General features: G+C 46.4%; 1 long non-coding RNA gene across 1 annotated transcript; it reads right to left on the bottom strand.

Moving 5' to 3' along the window:
• Positions 1-11,170: 11,170 nt before the first annotated feature.
• LOC130141754 (uncharacterized) lies at positions 11,171-13,112 on the bottom strand. Its single transcript, XR_008819165.1, has 5 exons — positions 12,939-13,112; positions 12,609-12,823; positions 12,425-12,524; positions 11,519-11,685; positions 11,171-11,353 (listed from the first exon to the last, which is right to left on the bottom strand). It is a non-coding gene; the product is annotated as an uncharacterized LOC130141754 (long non-coding RNA).
• Between the last annotated feature and the right edge of the window lie 393 nt (positions 13,113-13,505).

Here is a 13,505-nt window from a genome sequence, read left to right as displayed (position 1 = left end):
CTGGGGCAGCCGAGTGGCTCCACAGTGGCAGCATTGCTGCAGGCCATCCCAGCCGGGCAGGGGAGGCAGGCACCGGCCCCAGGCACAGGGCTGAACGTGCCAGGTTCACAGGGCAGTTCTAGCCCAGTGCCCACAGGACAGTAGAAGCCACTGGGACATCTGTATCCACGAATCCCATCAGAAGGGCAGGGAGCAGAGTTTCCTTCCAAGCAAACATACCTGTAGAGAGAGAATTCCAACCTGAAACAATAAGCTCACAGCACTGTTCGGAGCCAATAGATGGGGGAGGCACTAACTGAGAACCAAGGGGCAGCATATTAAGAAACACCCCTTGAAAATGCAGTTTTATTTCAGTTTTGTTAACAACGTCCCCCCCGCACCCGAAATTTAGTGCCCACTTTAAAATCCTGGCAGAAGGCTTTTCTGCACTAAGCTCACTGAAAAGTGTTCTCATTCTGGAAGGAAAAGCCTTTGAAAACTGAAAGTTTTTTACTTCAAAGTACAGGGCCCAAGCGTTCAGTTCCTGCTCTCTTTGCTTAGCCTCCTTTTATCCCCAGTCCTCTTGTAGGCCTCTGCTTTAATGTCATCACTGACTCTTCCCTTTACCACCTCCTTCCCATGCTCTCACAACAAATAAAGATGAACTATAAAAGCTATGATGGCTCATAAGAGCTAAGCAACAAGGAAATGAGAGTCATGATCCCATCGTAAGCTGCAGACAGGGATTCAAAGGATGTCGTTTCTGATGAAGAAACAATTCCTAGTCCTTAAGGCAAACAACTCTGTGCAAAAGGAACAGCACTGAACAACAGAACAGCAAAGCTGAGGTTTTTTTGCCCAGAAGCAAGACCTGTCTAGACGGAACAGCAGGCTACGAGAAGTGATGGATGCTACATGGTAGAGGTATTGAAAAGCAACCTGGGCAAGGCAGAAATTGTAGCCTGTTGGAGGGCAAGAACGTCACAGATTTTGGAAGTCCAGGCTCATTTATAATCATGTAATATTCATTACCATGCAGCCTAGAAAACCTTAATCAATACTGTTACAGCCAGGCTGTAACATCTTTCTAGGGTTAAAGGAATTTTTGGAAAGGCTTAAAATTTGACTGGGATGTGGCAACTCTCTCTTATTCCTAAGCAGTCTATTTCTGTGGCTAATTATTTTTAGTCATTCCAAATGTAGCCCTCACTTGTATTTCTGAGCTTAGCTTCAACTTTTAGCCACATTTCACAGCGATTTTCTCCACTAAATTCAAGAGATATCTGCTACCAGAAAGCCTTTCCCATGAAATCTCATTACATTACCATGAAATCACTTCTAAGATTCTCTTACACAGATAAAATAAACCGAGCTTCTGTAGCCTCTTGCTATGAGGCATACTCATGAGATGGACAAATAGCGCTAACAGCATGTTTCTGCTTGCATTTTACAGGCTGGAAATGCTACCTTGTCACTGGTTTTTGCACCACCTTGTGGGAGAAGGGATAAAACACAGAAGGGAAAAAGGATGCCCAGGTCCAGTTCTCAGCAAGTGTGATTATCACGCTAAATAAAGGATTTGCAATACACTAAACCTCTTGTGAAAACAGTGCGAACACATCTATAATGCTGGGACTGGACGTCAGGCGCACATAAAGGGAAAAGGAATGGCTCTGAATGACTACTGAGGTCACCAAGTAGATGCTACATAGCTGACCTGAAGGGCTAAGAACAAAAGTCCTTCACAGTTTAATTATTTGAGTATAAATATTTGCATACAAGGCATTCGATGAGATAATGAGGCCCAGTATCTTTTAGTTTGGAAGTGCCTCCACTATAGCCTATAGCAATCCTGCTGGGCTGTATTTCACCGCTAACAAGTGACAGTCTCACCGCACCCTGCGTTACACAGCGATGTCTGGGCCAGATCAGACAGTCCTGCCCCACTGCAATAGCGTCCAGCTGGGCAGGGCTGGCACTGGTCCTCTGCCTCCAGCCCCACGACGGTAGAGAAGGATCCAGGAGGACAGGGCACGGGATACTCTGTACCACTGGGGCAGAAATGCCCTACAGGACAGATGTCATTACCAGGCAGACCAAGGCCTGAAGATTCCACCTGTATCAGAAAAATATAGAGGAGAGAAAAAGCGTTATTCAAAAAAGCTTTAGTACAATGTAGTACAGAGACAGGTTCTGGAAAGGGCACATAGGAGCCAAGTCCAAGAGTTTGCTGCCACTGAAACCAAATGAAGACCATGGCTGGCATAAAAAGGGCACTGGCTGCTGAGGCGTGGCTGTGCTATCCCTGGTACCATCTTTTGGAGGAGGTACTGGATGGCACACTCCAAGTGCAATCCACAGAAACTCACGTATGGCCAGAATTTATTAGTAGGCAGCAACATATTCCAGCAAACATTAAGAGGAGCACATCACATCATCTAAGGAGCTTCCAGGGGCAGCCGTAGAAGGCATGAGCAACCCCATACAGAGCAGCAACGCCTGGAAAATGTTACACCAATAGCTGCGAGATTGTGAGAGACCAGTCCTTGTCCCCAGGTCACTAGGTTTACAGTGCTGCTGCCTGGCACACGCTCACCCTGTGTTGGAAGGGGGCTGGGCTGATGGCTCCCTTGGCACAATGATAACCTGAATAGCAAAATCCAGAAGGCTGTGATAGACCTGGTGCTGAGCAATACATACCTAAAATGAACAGAAAAACCATCTCAGTGTGAAGACCTGCACAAAGGAGTCATCAACACCACAAAGGAAGAAGCTGTATTTTCCTCAACCTTCCCACGTATGCTCCCTGGGTTTCTTGTGCCAAGTCCCTCCTTACCTGCAGGGCAGGGCTCACAGTCAGACTCGTTAGCAGCACCAGTCCTGGGTCCAAAGGTACCCTTCGGACATGGATGCTCTGTACTGAAGTTGGTACCAGGCAGACAGAAGTATCCAGCAGGGCACACCTCAGGAGAATGTGCTCCAGAGCCTAGGAAACAAAGAACAGCATCTTGCTCAGAAGATACTACAAGAGGTGACTGGCAATGTCATTCTCTGTCAGCCATAGTCAGCCTTCCTCCGCTGTTAGTTCAGCCAGAGCCAGGTCATGAGATTCCTCGTGCGTACTTCCGATTTAGTTGTTCAGATTCCCATCACAGTAATAGGAGAGAAACAGCACTTCCAGAGGAACTGCACTTCAAGTGCAATTCGTCTCATCCTAAGGTGGACATCTAAAATGAGAAAGATAAACTCCACCTCAGAAGGGCCTCTTTCTCTCCGTTGACTGCAGAAGGAGTACAGAAAACTAGCTCAGATGCAGATGTCTACAAAGGAGCTGTCTACGGTTTTTTTTTTAGAGTAATCCCATCTAGGGAATTCAATCACACCTGTGCAGCCATATTTTCTGCATTTTTTTCTTGCATGCATAAGCTGCCATACACGGATATCTTTGTTACTTTTATTTTCCTGGGCATGGAGTTACTTTCCTCAGATAGGAGAGTTTTGGCTTCAGCCTACTTGTTCACCTACAACTTCATATTCTTTGTAATGAGTTTCCACTTCCATTCCTGGCAGAAACTGATGCACCTGCCTGTCCTGTCCAATCCATGTAAAACCGACTTAGTAGAACCTTAACAGAACAAAGGTAGGCACGGCATTCAAAATCCCTTTTTGTTCTACTAAGCCTAACAAGAAGACTCAGCCCTCGGTGACATGGAAGCTCTTTTTATCGCAACACACAGCCCCTTCCAGACTCCTCACTTTTGTTAGGCTGTTCACAGAAGAGTCCTGCTGGGCAGAGGTCACAAAAGTCCTTCCTCTCCTGTGACCGATATGTCCCGTTCTCACAGGGTATAGGAAAAGCAGATCCCACGGGGCAGTAAAAGCCTCGTGGACAGCGATAGGGAATGGGAGTAGCTGAAGACTGGCCACGTGGGCAGTAGTGACCTGCAGAACACGGTCCTTCAGCAGTGGTTTTGCCCAGCCCTAAAACAACAAGAGCAATACCTTTCTTTTTCCTTTGCCAGATCAAAGAGAATGGAAACCCGTATCTCCTGAGATCCTGATCTCCATCATAGACCTGTAACATGCGTCAGAAAGTACCTTTTCTCTGAAGTTCTCTGTGAAGCCTCACACAGAGAACATCTTATCGCATAGGAAAGTCAGTTGTGAATTACATGTCTGGGGGAAACATAGGTTTCCAATTAAAATGCTCAGCTGTGATTCTGAGGCTCTCAGTTGTGGTTCCAGCTCTGCTGTGAACTCGTGTTAGCTCAGTCAAGTCATTTCCTCCCTGTTGCCTCAGGTCCTCACCTGAGAAAGGAAAAGCCTCTTTGTCTCATGGAAGTTGATGGATGAATCTGTTACTGTCAGAGTGACCACAAACAATTCAGTGTTCGGGGGAGCAAATAAACATCTTGTACAGACAGATGGTGAGAACCTCTGAGAAGGAGCAGCTGCCTCAGAGCACAGACCCTGGCTGCTAGCCAGTACCAAGCGCCTGTTTGCCAGGATATTTTGTTTCCCTGAGAGGCCGAAGACATACAAGACATCTAGAGGAGGTGGCTGAGCCAAGGAAGAAAGAAGGTGTAATAGCAAGCAAGCAAGAAGTGTTATGGGTGACCTGAGACTGCTACTGAGAACCCAACAGGAGTTTTGGAAGACAAACGATTCGGGGCATTTATCCTTGGTGTACATCCTGCAGAAACCGTCGCTAACCAAAGATGATGCGTGGCACTTACTGAGTTCGTTCTTCCTGTATCTGCTAAGGACAAGCTTGTAAGAAATAAAGCTGTAGCAGGCATCTATCATGACTCACATTGCATAACCCCCCAGTTCCCAAATACGACAGCTAAGACTCACCACTGCAGAAGTGTCCAGCTGGGCAGAGCTGACAGTCTGTTGACTGCCATTTGCCACTGTCAGGGTTAAAGCTTCCAGGGCTGCATGGGATTGGGGATTCAGAGCCTTCAGGACAGTAGAAGCCAGGGGGGCAGCGCTTATGATCTGGCTGCATGGATCCAAGATCACAGAAATACCCAGCGTAACATGTTCCTGCAAGAAAGAAAAGCTTTGGGATTAGGTTTAAGCAACAACAAAACACCAAAAATTCCAAACTGGGAGACAAAAAAAGATGATTAGATGCAAGCAATACACACCAGAAACACTGGCCAGACCTTCTCCTTGGCAGAACTTCCCCCCAGGGCAGGGCAGACAGGCATTACGGTAAAACATCCCAGAGTGAATTAAAAACGTGCCAGTGGGACATGGCTCTGGCTTGCTGCTACCTGGTGGGCAGTAATGGCCTGCTGGGCAGAAGTTGCCTGTCTCATCATTAACAGGATTGGGTATACGTGCCTTTGAAGTGCAGTAATACCCAGGCAAACAAGGACCACTTGGGGATGACAGTCCTAAAGAAAAGGAGCATGAAGTCAAATAAGCCAATGGCATTACATAAATCACAGCTTCCAAACTAAACAAACCAGACAAGCCTTGTCAGCATGATGATTTCAGAGTTTACTGGCCTGTGACTAGTTCTGTCACTTAAAAGCTCAATCTACAGTCTCCGTATTTACTTACACAACTGAGTACCAGACAGCTAAAGGCCTGAACAGCTCTCTGGATCACCTTTACAGAAGAGGCTGACCAGTACCAGTCTCACCACCAAGTGACAACTGAGAACGAATGAGTCCTAGAACCCAAGCTGCTTGGTTTTTGGTTTCATAATCTTTGCTAAAACAAAACCACCTCGCTCTGACTCTTTAATTAAACTTACAAAAGATACTTTGCAAAAACCTTGAAAACAATCACAAAGAATCTCTGTTCAAGGGGTCCCAGAGATCAGTACAAACGCTACTTAAAAGTCAAATGAACTGCATGAAGAAGAACACTTCACACATTGGTGGAACTTTTTGATTCTCCTAGATACAAACCAGTCTAAGACTGTATTTAATCCATATGTGATTCCTACCTGAACTAGCACAAAATGTGCCCCCAGGACAAGGTCTGCATTCCCTGGGATTTCCCAGTCCAGTTTGGTTGCTGTAGGTGCCCTCTGGGCATGGGTACTGATTGGCAGCTTTTGTTCCTGACAGGCAGTAATAGCCTGCTGGACATTCTATTGGTGTGACCACTCCATGTGTGAAGTTCCCTTGGAGATCACCTGGGTGGTCTTTTAGGGCACAGAACCTACAAAAAAACCCCAAAACCCAACACACACCCCACAAATAAAACAACCAAAAAACCAACAAACTTAAGTCTTGCCTCAGTCCATGCTCTCCCTCTGTTCTGCCAGAGACTAAGAAACTTTTTCTGCACAACACTGACAGTCTAAGACTACACAATAAAAGGAAACAAATGGAGAGCTAAGATACAACCGGTCTTGACAGACTATTTTGTCCATCTCAGCAGACAGACCTACCAGGACGCATTTTCTACAATACTTGGGTTACAGTACAGAAAGTGACATAACAAAGGGAAAAGGGATAGGAAAACAGAAACAAGAAAACCAGCCTTGTGCATCAAAGGATACAACACACAGAGCAGCCTAAGGCAGAAGAAAATACAGGTTTACTCCTAAGGAAAGCAACAAGAGGATGGAGCACATCCATTTCACTTACATTCCTGCGGGGCATGTTTCACACTGGCTTTTACCAGCCTGGTCCTGATATTTTCCAGAGGGACAGGGCATGGGCTCTGGGCTGCCAGTGGGGCAATAGTGACCCACAGGACACAAATAGTCTAGAAGCAAAAAAAGAAATACACTTGCAATGTCACTGCTCTGCTTATGTCCTAAACAGCTGTACAGTGCCATTAGAGGAAGCATCACCACAAACCTAGAATTGGAATATTTAGTAAGACAACAGCTTTAGAAAGAACCCCCACCCTCCAGCTCCCAGTTTTGTTAAAACCATTGCTGAGCCCAGGTTTGAGCCATGGAGGCCCACGCACTGCACTCTGAACACCAACTTCATGTACCACCGAGTGCTAGGCTTTTAACTGAAGGGCCATGCAGATGCATTGCCGTTAAGGGCTTTCAGAAAGCTGGAGGGGCTGCAGCCCCTGCACTGCCACACGGTTCACTATCGTCCTTTTCACAGAGCCACCTGCACGTTTTCAGGACATCAGGATCTGAGTTACACTTACCTCTACCTCACCCTTATGAAAGGAAGAACAGACAACTGCACATAACCTCTCGCCCACCAGCTCTTTCTAACAAAGTTGAGAATATCACAAGGAAAAAACTCATCTTTGGATGTTTTTTCAGCTTGATTATTTGCCTTGGTAAAGTCCCCTATTTTTTCTACTACATTTACACACAATTGCCCCCTCCTTAACCTGTGTTAAGTGCAATAATTTTTGTAAAACATTTTTAAATCTAAATAGCTAGCTATTCCTAAACGTAACTTCAAACTGTAAGTAAAGTCAGATTTTCAGATCATCTTGCCACTGCAAATCCTGTGGGTATAGAACGATCCCAAAGATTTCCTACCTGAATTCTGGCCTGACACAGAACCCTCTGGGCAAAACCATCCTTCTTTACACAAGCCCTCCGGGGAGCTCTGACCCCGCTGAGAACAAAACCACCCTGGGAAGCAGGCCTGGCAATCCTGTGCTGACTGGCCACCACGATGTGCCAAAAAGGAGCCTGAAAATAAAAAGCCACCAAAAGCACATTCTTACATCATCCTAGACTCTGCTGGAAGTGGCTATGGAGAGCAGCACAAGCTGCTCACATAGTAACTTCCTCGCTAAACTAGCCCCAGCTACCTCTTACAGAAGATGCCAAAAGGATGTGGGCTAGGAAGGGATTCAGGAGTGCAGTCCCCAGCACTCCCTTAGAAGAGCAGATGACAGCTGTCCTGTAAGAGGGGTCTGTCAGAGGTTGGTCCTCAGTGCCACCTGAGGTGAATTCCTATTTATTTCTGGTCTGGACTGAGCAGTGCAATTACTTGTCTAAAGTAACTACGGATTTAATCTGGGAAAGAAACAAATATTCCCATCTTTCTCACAACTTAATCCTTTATCTCACTAATAGTGATGTTAGAGGACAGCTCTCACTGTGCAGAGAGGACGGCAGAGGCTCTTGCACGCGCTCGGCTGTGCGACCTCTCCTTCAGGAGGGCTCAGCAAAGAGCTTCCTCCCAGCAGCTGTGCAGCAGCATGTAGGCACCGACCCAGGCTCCAGGGGCAATTCTGCAATTACCGACTGAATGCACATTTAGGACTGATGTTTCCAATACAACAGCACTGGATTAGAGGCTGAGCTTTCGTGCTGACAGCAGCTGTCCCTTCGGGAACATAAAGGCACGCTTCAGCACAAAGTAACAAGGGGCTGCAGAACTATGGCACAGACTCAGACAAGCTCAGCAGTGCACTGGGAAGTCAAACAACAGCATGCAGCAGCTGCCATCAAACCTACCTGGGGGGCATGGAGATGGAGAGTAACTCCCTGCAGGACAAAAATGGCCTCGAGGACAAACGTTCCCCACTGCTCCATCCACTGGGTTTGGGACTGTGGAGCCCCCCGTGCAGTAGAAGCCGGCTTCGCAGGGACCCGATGGAGCTGCAAGCTCTGCAGTTGCACAGTACAAACCTGATGCGGGGGGCAGAAGCAAGGCTGTCATTTAAGAGACACCAGAACCAGTCACAGCAAAAGACTGGGATTGCCTACTGATTTTGGCAAAAGGGAAAAAGAGTACATATGTACCAAAAATCAACTCACCACAACTAAGGAAGAAAGACTCTTCTCCTACCTGGAGTGCAGGGAAGAGGAAGAAACGAACCAGCAGGACAAAAGGTTCCTGCTTGGCACAACCCAAGAGATCCAAAAGTTGGAACTGCCATGCCTGTTAACAGAAAAGACACAGACTGAATTAAACCACAAGAACTGAAAGCACTCTGTCTTATCTAAAAAGCTCAGGAAGAACAGAACTAGAGCACGGAATTAAGGAAAGTAAAAAAGGAAAGTAAGCCATCCTGAACCTGGCTGGGTCCTTTAGGTGACTCTGTAACACCACCTTCTCAATAATAATCATCATCATGCTTTACTGTTCCACTTCATACCAGAGTAATTTCCAGGAAACACTGGTTTGCTTGATGTAGATCCAGGTGGACAAAACCACCCAGGCGCACACAGTCCATCTGGTCTTGCTAGGCCTGGCTTGGAGCAGACCCTTCCAGGAGGACACAGCTGGCACTTGGAAGCAGCCCAGATATTTAAAGCTTCACTGTAGGTTCCAGGGGGACAAGGATACTGTGTGGCAAATTCTGTATTCCTGGGGCAATAGTGACCTAGGAAAGAAGGCAGCTTTCATAAAGGTTAACCCATGCCGGTAATAGCCCAGGAAGAATAGCCGACCTGCACATACAGCACTCTCTTCATCTCTTTCTGAGCAGGACTGATCCCAGGCTATGACGGTGGGCCCATCTTTGCAATTTATCACTGCTCTGCAATAGCTACATCACACTAGCTGCATAAAATGAAGCTGATCAGGGCTGATGATTAGCAGTAGTTGTAATAGCATGCAGTTTTTTAAAGAGAAGATCTTAAAGTGTGTGATAAAGGTCTCCTGTCAAAACTGTTTGCTCTAATTACCATTTTCCACATTCAGACACAAACTGAATCTCAGAGAGCTTAAGTGCTTTGACCACGGGTCACTGATGGGTCCAGCCTCACGCAACCCAGCCGAATGACAAATCTACTCCAAATAGCTGTAGGGGCATCTGCTAATCCCTTAAACAAGATTTCCCAGGATGAGCAGGTAGGTGCAATCAGACCCACCTGCAGGGCAATCCGTGTAGTTTGTGGAGACAGCTGTGCAGTAAAAGCCTTCTGGGCACTCCAAACACTGTGCCATACTCCATGACGGACTATAACTCCCTGGAGGGCACGGCTGGGCTCTGCTGCTCCCCACCACGCAGTAATGTCCAGGTGGACATGGTCCTCCACTGACTGCCGTCTTTGAAGAAAAACACCATAATTACAGTCCACAAACTCAGAGGGTGGCCTTGCAAAAAGATCTACATCAGATTCCGATGGTGGAGAGAACTAGACTAGTATGAAACCCTACGCTCATCATTCAGTCTTTTAAGGCTGCACACCTATCTTCTTCCAAAATAAGGGATCAGAATTCTGCCCATAACAAATCTTGCTGGGCTGGCTATTTGGAAGATGGCACCACCCTTTCATCATCTGTAGCCCGCAGAGAGCTGTGGCATAAAACCAGTGTCTTGTTATCATCTTTGAAAATTCTTACTGTATTTTGCCTAGGCAGTGGGCTGACAGATGCAGTATTCTAACTGAACTTGTGCACTCCTAACCTCTGTTATTTTAATCTGACATGGCATTCCACTCTACTTTGCAGCATCAATATGCAAAGATCGAGCTATTCTTGGTCACCTCTCAGATGTAAAAGCTGAAGGAAGGCCAGGTGTATTTTGCTGCCTTTAGCCTCTTTCACTATCATTAATCCAGATGCACCTGACAGAGAAGATAATGTGGTATGGGAGAGTTTAATGCAGGGGAAAAGAACTAAAGTGACCCTATGGTCTTCTGTTCCATTTTTACACTATTTACACCCCAAGCACAGCTTACCCTGGGAGGTTTAGGAGAAATGGTTCCTCCACTACAGTAGAATCCCGCCTCACATAATCCAGTTGGAGACACAAGTCCAGTCTCATTGCAGAAATACCCTTAAAATTAAGGGGCACCACAAAATGACCATAAAGGTATTGGTCACGTAAGACAGACAACAGCAAGTACATAGTGATAAATAATAATCACTGAAGCATCATGTTTGATGTCACCCACATCTATTCCCCAAATCCTTGTACTGAGAATTGCTGCAAGTACAGAGCTTACATGCCTGAACAAACAGCACTCCTTGTATCACCTCAAAAGTACCAAAGCATCTAGGGAAAGGGTGGAAAGGGAAGCTCACAGTGCAGAGGCTTGCACTTCACTGCGAGTATCCCCTTACAAGGGAAAGTGGCAGATTTAGTCTCTCTATGCTCTGCCTAACATCTCTCTCCAACAAAGCAGTTGTTTGTCATTGTCTGCTACAGAACCACAAAGTTTCTCAGGAGCCCTAGAAATGCTGGTGTCTGGCTAGAATCTTGCTAATCCTTTCTTTCAGTATTGTACCTGCATCACATAGGAGACAGTCCTCGATCCCAGTATTCCCAGTTGAGTTGCTGTAATAACCACGAGGACATGGCTGTGGAAAGGCAGAGCCCACAGGACAGTAAGTTCCCTTCAGGCATGCGTTCCCCAGAAGGCCATCTGTAGGTGTTGGACTAGAAACACCTCTGCTGCAGTAGAATCCAGCCAAACAGGGTCCTGTAACATGTGACTGCCCCGCAAGCGCACAGTAGTGCCCTGATAAAGCGATGCAATGCCATTAGTACCGGCAGAAAAAAAATCCAGAAAGATACTTGAGAGCAAGCTACATACTGACACAATTCATCCACTGAACCACTGAAGCTCAAGGGCATTCAATACACATTTTCATATATTCTCCTGTCACCATTATTTGCTGTTTACCTGGGTCACAAGGGGTGCAGTGAGACATCAGGCTGCTTCCAGTCTGTGGGTTGTAAGTCCCCTTAGGACATGGGAACTGAGTTGCAGAAGCAGTACCAGTAGGGCAGTAGTGGCCAGCTGAACACTGATTCTCCGAAAAGGAAGAAGAATTTTTGGGGCAGAAGAACCTGGTCCAAAGAGAGATTTAAAAAAACAAAAGTGGGGGAAGGAAAAAAAAAAAAAAGACATTTCCTAGCAATATTCTATCCACAAGTACTTGAATAATAACAGTGGGGCTAGCTAGGCTAATGTGGCTGCTGCACTGTGCTGTATTGACCACAGAAGAAACCTGCTTATGCATATTACTACATTCTCAGTTGTTTCCTCATATGCCAAATTGATAGCATAATTGCAAAAGCCACAGAGACATAATTTTCTTAACTTGAGTCATAACACATCCAGGCTGTGATTCATCAACTTGTAAAAGTTAATCAAGGTCAAATCCAGTCAGTAATTGGAGAGGAATCCCCCAAGGAAAAGGCAGGCTCAGCATCAGGTGATACACAAGATCCTCTTTCCCTTCCATGGGCCTATGCCAGCCTGTTGCCAAGGGAACCATCTACTACTTCAGACACGGAAAAAAGTTTATGGTGCCAATGGTTTCCTTGCTCTGAAGAGCCTTCTGATCTAAATTCCTTTCCAGTGTAGTTGTAACCTGGTTTAGGGCTTTGCCCGGTTCCCTAATCAACTGTACAGCGTTGCTAAACAGAGCTTAATAGTTGCTCTGCTTCCTCACAGAGACAAGTGCTTTACAGTGGTAAAATAACTCTTTTTCCCACCACATATTCCTCCATGATGACTGAATAAACAATTATTTCCAACAGTCCCTTAGTCATACGTATAATGCTAAGCTGTCACAACTCTTACCCTGCAGGACAGGGGAGGCAGCTGCCTTGCCTTTGTGAAGGGTTATAGGACCCTGCCGGACAAGCAATTGGAAGAGCTGTGCCCTTGGGACAGAAATAGCCTGGAAAAAAAAAAAAAAACCCACATCAGAATCAGCCGTCTTTGGAAAATCAAAGACAGACATTTAAGTGTGACCTTAACTCACCCTGGGGACACGGCTGTGCCTTCTCACCAGACACACAGTATTCACCTTCTGGGCAAGCATTGCACTTCTCTCCATGAGTGTGTGGCATGTAGGAGCCAGGGGGGCATGGAGCTGGACTCCTGGATCCAAGAGGACAAAAGTGACTCACTGGACACGGAGCTCCTGAGAGGCCATCAGTGGGGGTTGGGGTCTGGGCCCTAGTGACACAGTAGTACCTGCAGCCGTGAATACAGGAACACGCTCTCTTTATTTCAAAAGGGTAAAGAAAACCCCTTGTAGAACACCTCTTCTTACAACAGCGTACATAAATACATTTGCTTTTCTACTTACCCTGGGCTGCATGGTCCTGAAGGGGCCCTCTGCCCGGAGCTATTGCAGTAATATCCCCCAGGACAAGGCTGGCATTCCTGCAAACGCCCACTGCCTTCGCTGCCAGACCATGTGCCAGGAGGGCACGGTGATGGAAGTGGTGCACCTGGCAAAATCAGTTGCACCAGAGCGAGGGAAATGCCACCTCATGCTTTCTACGAATTAAGAAAAATGATGCTTTAGCAAAGCATACCTTCAGGACAATAATGACCAGGAGGACAAGGAAGTCCTGATTCTCCGTCTTGAGGGTTTCTTACTTGGGCACCGCTTTTGCACCAAAATCCCTCAGCACAATCTCCTGGAAAACAGAATAACATATACAAACCCCATGAATATATTAAAATAATAGGCAGGTAGATGCAAGTTTCAGAATACAGACTGAAATAATCATTTGCTATGCCATCGTGCAGAGCCACTGCCAGTCTACAAATTAGTGATGTAATGGTCATCAAGCAGAGGAGCTGATTGTAACCGTAAGGAGTGCAGAATCAGCAGCAGATGCCAGACTGACAGTTCCTAGACAGGAAA

This window comes from Falco biarmicus, chromosome 20 (assembly GCF_023638135.1).
Source record: "Falco biarmicus isolate bFalBia1 chromosome 20, bFalBia1.pri, whole genome shotgun sequence".
In the NCBI taxonomy this organism is placed as follows: domain Eukaryota; kingdom Metazoa; phylum Chordata; class Aves; order Falconiformes; family Falconidae; genus Falco; species Falco biarmicus.
Note: the sequence above shows the minus strand (reverse complement) of the source record. Positions and strands in the feature narration are given on the sequence as shown.